We start from the raw sequence: 10,558 nt of genomic DNA, 5'->3' as shown, positions 1-10,558 counted from the left end.
ATGAAGTCACAGGACTGGCAGCTGCTGCCAAACCTCCAAACAAACGAGATGGAGTTTGTTTTTTTTTTATCTGTTGAGGAAACAAATAACAGAGCATCAAAAATTAACCCAGCGTCTCAGCCAAGATGGCTGAAGACATAAGAATATCTGAAACATTTTAAGCTTGTCTGTTTAATCATTTCGTGTTAATTTACTATAAACTCAGGCAAAAAAATAATTGCTAAAACATTTGCTAGTTTCTGTATAGTTGCTCACAGTAAAGCTCAAAAGCATACAAACAAGAGTTTCTTGTAAGGTTAAAAAAATCAGTACAATTCACTTTTACTCCAACTCAAAACACTCTTGCTGGAGTAAGTACAAGCAGAATCCAAGAACCAGATTTCTACACTAATTGTTTCTCTCTTACTACAGTCAGCAGCTAGAAACGGTTTCCAAGAAAAGTGTGCCGGAATGTAACCTCCATTATATTAGTAGAAATGTGCTGGTGGGAGGCCACAAACAGCTACTTAATCCATATTGACTAAACAGTTCTTCAGGCTATTGTGTTACTTCTTGAAAAGAACTGAACATTAAAATATTTACTAGTAATTAATTTACTATTGAGACTCTTTAAGGTGCAAATATTTAAACAGTTTTAGTGTTTATGTGGCTCTCGGAACAATTTAATGCAGTCACTGAAATTACATAGTGCAACGGTTTTGGCATACAGCACATTTATATCAAGAGTGGAACTATTGTGTGTTTATTTGACACTGTGACCATTTATGAACCAATTTAATTGCACTCTTTTCCATTCGCTTTGTTTTTTATTGCTATTTAACATTTATGTCAGCCAAGCTCAATTTGTTTTACTCCGTGAAGGCCTGTGGGCGTGTTACAACTCACAGTTAATTGGATGTATAGACAGAATACCCCGTTTTCGGAACAAAAGCACAATTTATCTTGCAGCGTCTGCAATTCAGCCCTCGTCTGACGTGACTGCACAGGTGCAAAGTCAATATGCAGCATCGCTGGAAAAGKTTGAGGATCACCAAGAAAAGGACAGGTTGAAATCAGAGAGAAAGAAGCAAAACCTTAAATGTTAAAAACCACTGATTTGAAAACATGGCTGTTTCAGAAACRTGTCAGTGTACTAAAAGAATCTCTGATGGGAGGAGCAGAGTTGGAGGGGAGCCCTCGAACAGAAGGGGGGAAGAAAGCAGGGAAGCTACAAGGTGTTATTCGAATGCTTCACTCCCCGGGGAGCGCAAGATGTCGCTCACAGGTGCAAATAAAGAGTCTTGGTGGTTGCCTCGCTTCTCCCTGTTTCTCTCTCAGAGTATGTCTGTCCTGAACACACAGCTTCATTTCTTATTGAGCTGCCACAGACAATTCCCAAAGAGTTGCGGGTTGATCGCTGACAAGCACTTTCTTTTGTTTTGAACATGTGTGAAAAACACGAAAAGCCTGTGCGTCAGCCTCTTAAAGCAAACTCTTACCTTTGTGTGTGAGGATAGGGATGAGGCTGTGCTTGCATGTGGAAGACTGCAAGATTGAAAGGTTTTGTAAGGATGGAAAAGAGGAGATTCATTTCACAAGGATGAATGTTTAAAGGGGAAATGTGAAAATCCACTTTTTTAGCCGTTACATTATTTTGTTGTGTACTTGGAGTCTCTAGAAATGCAGAAAAAATTGAATTTATTGTTACATAGATATTGTTATATTCATCAACCGTTCAATTTTTTATTTTTTCAATGATGTTTTCTGAACTATTATGTCACAGTATTTGCAAAAAAAACTTCTAAATAAGGTCTGGACCAACTACAGATTGATGGTCTTCATTCTCTTCTGGCTCTGGGTCAGACTCTGGCTCCGACACGTAAGGCTGGATGGACAAGTTTAATCAATTTGTAAATAAAACATYACTGCGCTGCTATATAGTCGTGAACCCCTCTATCAAACTAGAATGGACCGCTCTAGAAGCTGGAGGTAGGTGGGGTTTGAAGCACTTTCTTAAGATTTAAAGAGACAGCCTCAAAATGAGTAGATCTAAGGCTACATTCGCACTGCAGGCAAAGGTGACCAAAATCCGATTATTTTTTTTTTTATTTTGGCCCATGCGACCCATATCTGATTTTTTTTGACAGTCTGAACTCGACAAATGTGATTTTTTTCAAATCCAGCCCATGGTACTGAATCGGATATGTGTCTGAACGCTCGTGTCACATTACATCTGACTTTTTTCATCAGAGTGAGACYARCCTGTTTGTCCATGTGGAGGCAGTGCTTATAAGGCTGAGTTCACTTGAAACTCCTCAGACTGTAGAAGACTCTTGGAGGAGAAACAAAACGTTTCATTAAAGAAGAACCTGTCCAGAGGACATACTTATTTTCTCTTTTATGTGAAAGTAATGTCCAGTGTTGGTCCGGACCGTATCGATCCTAAAATTACTTGGTCGATAATTTACTTCCAGATTGTTGCTTATTTCCAGGAGCATCCCAGTCAGAAACAGGTTCAGACAAAAACACTTAACAAAACAAGCACGTCAGGCATTTTTTTATTCAGCTCTGATCGAACAAGAACTTCAGAGACGACATGATAAACGCAGCATGCGTGTTAAGCTAACTGTAAACACACAGCTAGCTGAATGTGACGTCATTACTGCGCAYGCGGGTCACATCAGGTCTGTGGAGAGTTCACACAGGAGTCTGATGGAGGTCGCATTTAAAATGTAAAGTGAACTTTCAAGCCAAACAATCGGATTTTTCAAAAAATCAGAATTGAGCATTAAGACCTGCAGTGTGAATGTAGCCTAAGACTCATACCTCAGAAAAGGGGTGAAAGAGGGGTGTGTAGARTTACAATAAGGAGGAATTTAGACCAAAGCATTGCAGTTTTATTTTATATACACCCCAACCGAATGATTAAAATGTAAAAAAAGAAGGGTTTCAAAGCAAATCAGCTTTAAAAATAAAAATATATTTTTTTGTAAGCAATTTGTTTTTGAATACAATCATTTTCTTTGTGCCGATCTATTGGCTTTAAACCACAAAAAAATACTTCTTTCAGACATTATTGTCCATAGAAAATGTCAAGTTTGAAGACGTGCCCTTTGAAGTAATATTATTTATTATTTATCTCCCTGTCTTTGCTGATAATATGTTGGCATATTAAACTGTTTCCTATCATTCATGCCCACCTTAACAGACACGCTCATCTAGTGTTCATTAAAAGAGAAGGAAGGAAAGCAACATCACCTTATGCTACGTGTCAGGGTGTAAATTTCACTTACATGAGCCCGACCCATGAAGCCTAAACTTAACAAGAGCCTCTTTCCTTCTCTGCTCAGCACTGTTCACCATTGCCTAATACTCATCTCATTCAGGAAATGTGTCCCAACTTTAGAGACGTGAGGGTGAGCGATGTGGAAAGAGCCTCGACGGTGGGTATCGGCAGGGGGAAGAAGTAATAGGCTGCCTTTCTCTTGCAATAGACAGGTGAGAGAGACGAGGCAGGAATTAAATGAGCATGAACACATTTCTTTCACGAATCTCCCACTGAGTTTTTTTTACACCCAGCTGCTTCAGCAATGATACATAATTCAGTGTTTGCACAACCTTGCCCAAAGCACGATGGCCTCTGTGAGTAAATGAGCTACAAGCAAAATTAGGTGGTAAAACAGCCGTATGTTAATTTATTTGCATCACGATAAACTGCAGCGATCTGCAAGCCTGATCTTGTCGCGCAGGCGTGCATGACACATAACAAGGAAAGGCTGCTTTCAACAACCAAAGATGACCCTTTTGTGRTTTTCTTTAAAGCTACACAGTAAAACTTCCTGGCATCCTGGTAAGTTCAGAAGCCAGCAAGTGCTCCTGGTGGGGTACACCTACACTGCCACTGTTTTCCTCTGGAATAATAAGAGTGAGGAAAGCAACAGCTCTCCGTTTAAACCTTTTGGAGAGAAACTGGAAGAAGACGCCTTTAAAAGAAATTTGATTTTGAAACTTCTGGGGATGTTTTTCCCCCTACATCCCACTGGCAAAGGAAATTGAACTCCTGTGGATGAGACAGTTGGAAAACAAGGTGCTAATTGGTGCCATCAATGATTTTTGACCTAAAAGGGAACCAAGTAAAATCACAAACTACCATATAATCAAAATGATATTTAGCCTGTTGATGGTAAGGATTTGTAACCAGCAGATCCCAGTTTCACAAATGATCAGGTATTCCTGCAGATCACCTGATATTTTACAGCATGTTTGATTTTTTTTTAACTTTTTTTGCATACAGTTTGTGGACACATTCATATTTATGACTCAATCACATCAAACCAAGGATTAAGTTCCATATGTGGAGAAATAGTGCATTGATTGAAATATTTACAACCACTTATTTTTGTCAAAATACAATAAATAACTATCTTATGTAATTTGAATGAACTGTCTGAAATAATATTAAAGAATTGTTTGACGTACGTCCTTGAGCAGTAGCAACAAAAAACACAATTTTGAGCAGAAACACCTTAAATGTTTGTCATTTTCCCTGCAATCTATCATTTTTTCCCTTTCCAGATGGGAAATCTCAATATCCAAATACTATTTGAGGTTTCTTCTTTGAAATGACATCAAAAAGTCCTCCTAGAATAAGATAAAAATACAAATCAGACCAAATATCAATAAGTTATCCTGCTAGGAAGAGAATATCATGAGCTGGAGCCACTCATGATATCGAGATGATCCAGATGTCAAAACATAGCAGGAATGTGTAACTGTGCTGAGGAAATTTTAAACTAATTTGACCTAATCCTAAGTTTGATGGGATGTGTCACTATGGACGTCTCAAAGAGATTCCAAAACTGAAGAAATATTTTGGATGAGAGGTGAAAGGTTTTCAAGAAATTATGAAGCATTTCTCGGGTCCTGAAGGTTCTCTTCTGAATTTTTCTTACATCCCATCAATTTTGCTTTTTAAGTGCATGCTGCCCATTTTGCCATCATATTTAGATGCAAGAACTGCAAGAAAAATGAAATGCAGCCCAAGTTGAAAGATAAACTACAAAAAGAGCTTTAAAAAGACAAATAAATATCGATTAAGTGCAAATTTTGTATTCTCTACTCATTTCTTGTCCCCTTGGAAACACATTGATTTAGATTTAAAGCATGGGTTAAATGGTGCCATGTCAGGTTCACTGACCAGCCTTGCTGCTTGTGTTTTACAGACGAGACAGTCGTCTCAAGGGAATTGTAAACAAGCAAATTTGTTTCTTGCATTCATTTCTAAGGCTTATAACCAAAACTTATCCTTTGATTGATCAAAACATCTGTTTCCACAGCCTGGAGAAAAATACACGTCAGGTACATTAGCTGAGAAATTTTCACTTTTTATTTTATTTGTGTGTGTGTGTGTGTGTGTTTCTTCCCAGCCCAGTAGTCTTGTAATAAATGATGGATAGTTGTGGTCACCCATGATTAGTCAAGCAAAACAGGTAAAGTGTTTCCCTGTAAGGCAAGAAAGCATCTCTTGATCAGTGGTCCATGTCTGCAAACCTTCGCCCACATCTCCTCTTKTCTTCTGCCTCCCTGTCTCTCCCTTCGTCTTACATTTCTTATTTCAGCTTGGGAGGGTGGGGTGAAGGGGTGGGGGGCCACTGGTGTTCACAGCGGAGCACCTCTCGCTCAATGGCAGATGTGACAGACCCCGCCACAAGATGGGATTTGGGAGAGGAGGTGATTGAGAGCTTCACAACCAAGTGTTTCATCACAGACAAGATAAGACTGTCTATATATATATACATATATATATATATATATAAGCCTGAGCACTGAATGATTCATGAGGTGATACACTTGGGGTGAGATGGGTGGGAGGATGTCTGCATCACTGCTGAGTCTCGGCGTCTTTTATGACTTCTGTATTCCAATGCTGAAACGCAAGGAGAGAGATTTGGGGCTCATACACTCCCTCCCTCCCTCCCTCCCTCCCTCCCAGACACGCTCACAGAGTGAAGGGAACAGAGACATGTAAATCACAAACAATGGATTCACCTCACTCACTTCTGGCTTCTCATATAACACCAGAGGCAAAGGAAAGATGGGTGTGGCTGTGGTGCTGGAGGCGGATGCGGGAATCCTCACTGGAAAAGCCCCAAACACAACACCCCCACCCCCCACCCCCAACACTTTACACATGATTAAGACGTGTCTAGAGGCAGAGGGAAGAACATTAGGCCCTCTGTATCAGTCCGAGCTGCGTATAGTGTGAGGTACGAGCTGCTTGTGCAGGCAGGGATTGAGAGACTTTTACTATTTTAATCCACAAGACCATAATAAGAAACAGAGAAAAAAAAGAGCTCAATTGTAAAAGATGCTGATGGAAGATGAGAAGTGGAGCGATTTATGCCACAGAGGAGAAGTGATGCAGCGCTAAGAGGAAGGAGGAGTCATCTTTTATTGATTCAGGCATTAATGTACATTATGTACAAATTGGTTGAGGGTGGCCCCTCATGTGCAGTCCACTGCTGCGGCAACAAATTGGAGCATTTGTCTCAATATCCACTTGTGGGCGTATGAGAGCTTGCAGAAATCCAATTTATTTGTGAATACCTTTCTTTTTTCTTTTCTTTTTTTTGTTTGCTTGTTTTGTTTTGTTTTGTTTTGTTTTGTTTTATTTTGTTTTGTTTTGTTTTGTTTTCCAGACTCATTTGCTCACTTGCATCTTTTTGTTAAAAACAAAATGCCACCGGAGAGCTCTGCTTGACAGGAGATCTCGTCCTGCTTTTCTTTCTGRCAGTTGCAGATCCAGCCTTGTGGGGAGGAGGGAGAATAAATAAAGAATGGAGACAACCTATATTTTAYAAAGGTAGCTCGGAGGATGACAGTTGACAAACTGTCAGCCTTTTCACAGCAAAGGGTCAGCTGCTATGAATCAGCGTCCTCGGGGAAGATACATCTGCACGAGTGTGTGTGTCAGTTTCTCATAACAATTCAATAATCACATTAAGCACTTGTGCTCCTCTGTTGCTTTCACTCCCTTACTTTCTGACTTTGTGCATCTTTTTTTGTTCTGAAGAGCTCCATTCCAACACAGAGCCTGCCCAAGGTCTGCGTGCCCAGAACACACAAACAGACAAAGACATTCTCCRACACACAAACACAACCTCTCCRCATTGTTCCGTTTCCACAAACACATTTGACACATCCACAAGCGTGTCCCTTTGTGGACCGTTGCCATGCAACATTTCTCTGATTGGGTTAGTTGAGCTCTGGTGAGTGTGCGCTCACACACACACACACACACACACACACACACATGATCCTGCTGGTTGATGAGGATCAGATCACACACAGTCCGTCGCCACACCCATCCTCCTCTCCCGCGGGACTCAGCTGCTCCTCCGAGGCCGAGGATGGATGGATGGCGAGGAGACGCTCGCTCCCAGCTCCACGCTTCAGTCCAGAGCTGCAGCTTTTCTTGGCGAGATCCTTGAAGGTGTTGTTTTTCTTTCGAGAGTCCCAGGTTCACTTATTTGTTCAAACGTTTTCTTTTATAACGTCCATCACAAAATTCATCTTAAAGTGCTTGAAACACAACCACAAGTGTGTGGCCATGTGCTTCAGGTTGATTGGTTTTTTTAGCACATTTTATTTGCTAGAATTTAAATCAGCTCTGTCTTGAACATTTCATTGTGACTTTTATTTCATTGATTGTTTTTTTTTTGTTTATTTGTGTTTCTTAAGTGGTTGGCACCCTCCACTGGAACTGAAACTGGGATTTCATGATGCTTGTGTTTGTTATAGAGGAAGTTTAATTCTCAGGGGAGAAAAAAATTATGTTTGTTCAATTTTAACAATGTTCATTTTGATTCAGATGAAAACTGTGAACAGAATGCTTGGTGTGTGGCTGAACCGTTCGTGTTTGCTGCACTTTGTTTCAAAGATTAGACATTGATTGGGAAAAATGTGGTTGTTTACAAAAATTTATTCATACAAATTTTACAACACTTTCATGACATTGAGAAACGCAAACAAAAACCCATATTATAAGGACTCCTGTGTGTATAATGATGCCACTTGCACTGAGGTTCACTTTTAAAACACATTTTTTGTTGTTTTTTTTGTCTTTTTTTTTTCAAAGAGATAAGAGGTTACACATTTAAGTAAGGCGTTTGGCGCTGTCAGAACTATCAACAACAGGCATTTTCTATGATCTGAAAATCTTTGCTTTGAACCCTTTTTATTCAAGATAGTGAAGCACAGAGTCGGTAAAGAATGTATATAGGGGGCTTTTTTTTCTGATGAATAAATTATCGCCCAGTAGGAAAATAATCAACAACACCTGATAAATAACAACAACAAACACTGGTCATTGTTCACAACTCCCACAGACAATGAAGACTTCAAATCCATGCACACACACACAGACACACACATCTCCTGCTCCACCAACAAATACATTCTATTCTTGTCTACTTTTGTTTTTCGTATAAAAAATAAAAAATAGAAAGAAAAACTGGCCATGCTGTAAACAAAAGCCTAATTCTACTACTGTCGGGGCAGACTAAGCTGAGTAAACAGTAAAAAGGAAGTTTCAATGTAAGCTAATGGACTGCAGCATTGTAGGGCCACTAAAATTGCCATCTGTCACTTGTGGCGAATTTTTATTTTTTATTTTTTTAGCTTCTTTGTTTTTATTTTTAATATTTTTTTATTATTTTTTTGTCTTTTTCTTTAACTTTTTTTATATTATTATTTCTATTTCTCACATCAAAGCAAGGCACCGAAGCCGAAAGCTGTTTCCACCTCCAACGTTTATGCTCAGTCACTCATCCACGCACAAAACATCAGTTTTGCAAGCGCATCACAAAAGCAGGCGGGATCAAGCCAGATTGAAAGAAGGGGTGGGTGGGGTAATARTTTAGGCCGCTGGTTCGATTGCAGGCAGTTGGGAGAGCATAAAGCKGCGTTTTGCGCAATGCTGAATAATTACATGTCTGACTAATAAAAGTCAGAGGGGATGTCCTGCAGGGTGGGGGGGAAGGGGATGGAGGGGCATTGCAAAACTCACATCCTCCTGCTGAAACTCTGTGAGGGGAATTCAACATCTGATATACTTCTTATCAGACTCATTGACCCTGATCTCACCACGTTTTCTTTTTAATTTCTCACTTTTTCTCTAAATCTCACCTGACACTCCTTACATCCTCACTGCACAACACCGATCAGCTTTGTCTCCACAGTTTGAACTATACAGCACTACTCTACCAACAACTTAGCATGGCCACTGAGATGAAAAAAACATTAGCTCTAAAATATTGCTGCAAAGACAAAACAAAAAAAAAGCAATCAGCCAAATGAAAACTAGGGTCCTCTCTCCACTTTGACAGTGGCAGGGGGAGGACAAAAAAACTCAACAAGTCAGTGCAGTACCAGTTTCTACCACCTTCAGCCCTCCTTGTTCAAATTTTTTTGTCACAAAGCATCTGAGGGGGAGTGGTGCTGAAATAGACTTAGCATAGCCCACTTCACAATTAGCAGAACAAAAGAGCAGCATGCAGTTTCTAAGCCAGTTTTCATGCGCCATAGACAAATTTAATATTCTCAACTCTAATTGTGCCTTTTTTTGCTCCATTTCCATTTTTTTTTGTTCTTTTGCATGTCCTTGGTCCTTTCAGAGTTCATGCCCGAATACAATCAACAGCTGAATTTCTTAAATAACCCCATTAATCGACACAAACGCACACATTAAACATTCTCCACACAGTTTTGTTGAACACGATTTCTCTGACGAGTTTGAGGCAAGTGAGCAGGCAGTGATTTCTGCATCCTGTTAACAACGTTAACTTCAGTCAAGGCAACAAATCTCCTGCAAGAGGCTATTGTTTTAGCAAAAACAAAATATCACAAAGGTTAAATTTTCTCACTAAGTCTTTCAGTTATCCAGCAAATACGAGGCTCTCCAACGAACAAACAAAAAAATCTGACTTCCACCAAACTATTCAAACCCACAGAGCGTCCATTAAAAGAAGCCTGGAAATAAGTGGATAAGGGCACATCTGTCATTTTTTATAAGCTGAATATGTCTCACATAGCATGCTCACTGGTTCTTTGGGCCTGGTTAAAACAAAAACAAAAACAAACAGACAAATAAAACAACACTAAAAAAATAGAACGTCGGTTACAAAAATAAGTATAACATTCAATGCTTTGATTGTCTTTTTAAAATCTATTTATTTTCTGCATATGTAGATGACCTTTAAAGATTTCAAGCGCATATAACGTTGAAGGTGCACATCTATATATATATATTTTTTTCTTCTTAAATCTGGTTCTTTTTTTTTTCTTTTTTTCTTTTTTTGCTGTTTTTCAAACATGACATGAAAATAAAATATTGGTCCACAACTGTGCGGCATGTTATCAAGTGCTTTTGTACAAAAAAGGAAAAGGGGAAAAACTGATATTATTAATAAAATATTAATTTTAATGGCTTTACTTCATACATAAATAAATACATGTTGGAGGAGAGAGGGAGGGAGAGAGAGAGAGAGAGAGAGAGAGAGAGAGAGAGAGAGAGAGAGAG

Source organism: Austrofundulus limnaeus, unplaced genomic scaffold (assembly GCF_001266775.1).
Source record: "Austrofundulus limnaeus strain Quisiro unplaced genomic scaffold, Austrofundulus_limnaeus-1.0 Scaffold190, whole genome shotgun sequence".
NCBI classification, from domain to species: Eukaryota; Metazoa; Chordata; class Actinopteri; order Cyprinodontiformes; family Rivulidae; genus Austrofundulus; species Austrofundulus limnaeus.
This window is presented reverse-complemented; position numbering follows the sequence as displayed.